Source organism: Eublepharis macularius, chromosome 3 (genome assembly GCF_028583425.1).
Source record: "Eublepharis macularius isolate TG4126 chromosome 3, MPM_Emac_v1.0, whole genome shotgun sequence".
NCBI lineage: Eukaryota > Metazoa > Chordata > Lepidosauria > Squamata > Eublepharidae > Eublepharis > Eublepharis macularius.
Genome location: NC_072792.1, coordinates 184061232 through 184064171, shown reverse-complemented (window position 1 = coordinate 184064171; position 2940 = coordinate 184061232).

Below are 2940 nucleotides of genomic sequence, written 5' to 3'. Positions count from 1 at the left end.
GAAAGGTGGACTATAAATAACATCAATAAATCCTCTCCAGTGGGTAATAGCAAAGTCGCTTATTGCCTCGCACTGGAATAATCAAGCACCCCCTACATTAAAACAACAGCTGATCAATTTATTATTGAAAAAATCACAGGCAGTTTGTAAAGAGATACCATGTCCTCAAGGCCAACTAAATTTAATGAAAAATGTTGGCCCTTTTTTGTATATATTAATAATGAAGAGGTGCAATTTCCGAAGCATATATATCGCTATATCTTAGAGTTGGAACTACTGTTACTAAAGATTACTCACAGTTTTGGTTGGCAATAATCAGCATCAAAATGTATAACGCAAGGTATATCTGCAAATATGTTATAAGTTGTAAGTTGCATATTTTGTACTATTAATATTACAATTAATTTTAAAAATGGAAAGAAAAATAAATCCTCTCCAGCGGGTGACAGCAATGTTCACCGAGACAGTTGGAGCCAGTTGTCTTCTCTCTTCTAATTGGTTTCCCGTCCTCCTTCCAGGTGTCTGACATTATGGACGGGATCTGCAGCCGCTTGGACTTGATCCGCCGACCAAGTGCCAGGAGATTGGTGATGAAACTGGTGGGCTTTTTGGCCAGCAAGAGTAAACATTTGGACACAGTGATCTCCAGTCTTTTGGAGCATTCCTTCCCACCAGACAGGTACCAAGATCCTTCCTCAGACCTCATTCTGGGCACTGCGTTTTGAGAAAACTGTAGATAAATGGGAACCGGTGCGGAGGAGAATAATGAAGATAATGAGTGGCAGGGCTTCTTTTCAGCCAGAACTCAGTGGAACCGACTTCCGGCACCTCTTGAAAATACTCATGTGTCTGGTGGCCCTGCCCCCTGATTGCCAGAAAGACATCAGTTCCCCTCATTTCCCTCTTGAGAGTTCCACCACCTCTTTTCCCAGAAAAAAAGCCCTGGCAGATCGTTTGGAGAAAGCTTGAAGGAGCTCCATATATTTAGCCTGGAGAAGAGAAGGCCAAGGGTTATAGGGTTGCCAGGTCCCTATTAGAAACGGGCACAAACAGCAACACGAACTAAAAAAAGCCACAAACAGCCCAATCTGCTGTTCATGAACAAGCTGTTCATGAGACCCCATTCTAAACGAACAGGTGGTCGTTGCAAGCCTCGTTCGTTGCTGTTCATCAAGCCAGACAGTCTGGCACCTGCAATCAATTCCCTTGGCAACTCAGGCAGGGATTGTCTGAACTCTGTCTGAACTCCAGCGGTTGCCCTGGAAAGCCCAATATAAGCTCAATTTAGCTTGATAGGCAGGTCTTCCTTCCAAGTGTGGACTGGAGCTCCAAATTTGTTACAAGAGGAAAAGACCTGGGGGGAGGGGGGCTCCCAGCTCTGGTTTTGCAGACAGTGAGGGAGAGACAGTTGCTGTTGGCATTTTGAGAGAGAGACAGGGAGAGAGCATTGGAGCTTGAATTTTCTTTGTGTGTTGTGGGATAGGGATCTACCTCTTCAAGTTCCAGGCCTGCTGCCTGGCTCTGGGCCAAGCTATTATTTATTACTGGTGCCTTTCCTGCTGCCTGCTCAGGTAGTGTTTCTGGGAGTGGTGTGGTAGGGATCTTGATGGCTGGAGGAGAGCCTGCTGGCCCCCATGAACAACAAACAACGAATGTGTTCATGAACAGATCATGTTCGTTAATGTTCGTTGTTTGTGGATGGCAACCAACAACAAACACCATGTTTGTTTGTTTTTCTGTCCGTGCCCATGTCTAGTCCCTATACCCTCCTAGTGGGAGGGGAGAGGGCCTGGCACTTACTTTGTGTCTTCTCTGTGTTATATTTTGCGTACACCCAAAGCACACGTGCGCTTCCAGGGCTTGTAGCATCCTCATGCTGGCCACGGGAGCGCTCCCACACCCTGCGCCAGGCTGATTCTTTGAGCATCAGCCCATTTGGGGCTGATTTTTGCCCCAAATGAAGTGCAGGAGTTCTCTGCAGCCAGTGCAACGATGTCACTTCCTGAAGTGATGTGGTCATGCCCGCTGGGACCTCGCACACCATGTGTGTTCCCAGGGTGCCCACCAGTGGTGAGCAACCTCCAGGCAGCTGAAAATTTTCTGCTGTTTATAAACCACTGGGAGATTGCCCACCACCAGTGGGCCCCTGGGATCTCTACCAAGGGAAGAGATCATTGCTTTCTTCAAATACCTGGAGGGCTGCTGCTCCCCAAAGCAGGACTGGATCTAACTGCCTTAATTTTCAGAAAGGTCCATTAGGACAAACTTGCTAAGGGGAGAACCGTTCAATAATGAAAAACAAACATGCAGGTGGTGGGTCTCTCCCTTGCTAGAGGTCCTCAAGCATAGGCTGGACAGCCAACTGTCAGGATTGCTCTTGCTTTCGATCCTTGCAACTTAAGGACTTAAGTTCTCCTACAGAGGAATTTCAAAGGAAGATTAGAAAGAGACTGCTGAATTGCAACTGATAACAAAGCTCAAGACAATGCATCCACCTGGATTGAATGGAGACTTAGGCTTCCTGTCTCATTACTGATGCTGATTTCTCCACACCCACCACCCCTCTGCATACCCCACCCTATTCAATCACGCCTGCCTTTGTCATTCACTGTCTGTTATCATTTAGCTTCTGCAATCACTCCACTCTCCAAGATATAAGGACAGATGGACTCACATTCTAGCGCTATCTGAAGAAGTGAGCTGTGGCTCACGAAAGCTCCTACCCTACCACAAATTTTGTGAGTCTTATAGTTGCTACTGGACTCTTGCTCTTTTCCACTACTTAAGGACTGTATGCCACAGAAAACTGAGCCTATCTGAAAAGGACATGTTTACACGCAACCTTCCAGTGGCCCCGATTTAATGCGAGATCGTACATAGAAACATGGAGAACACCCCACCCAAGTCCACTACTGTTAATTTTCTGTTGCCCTTTCTTCC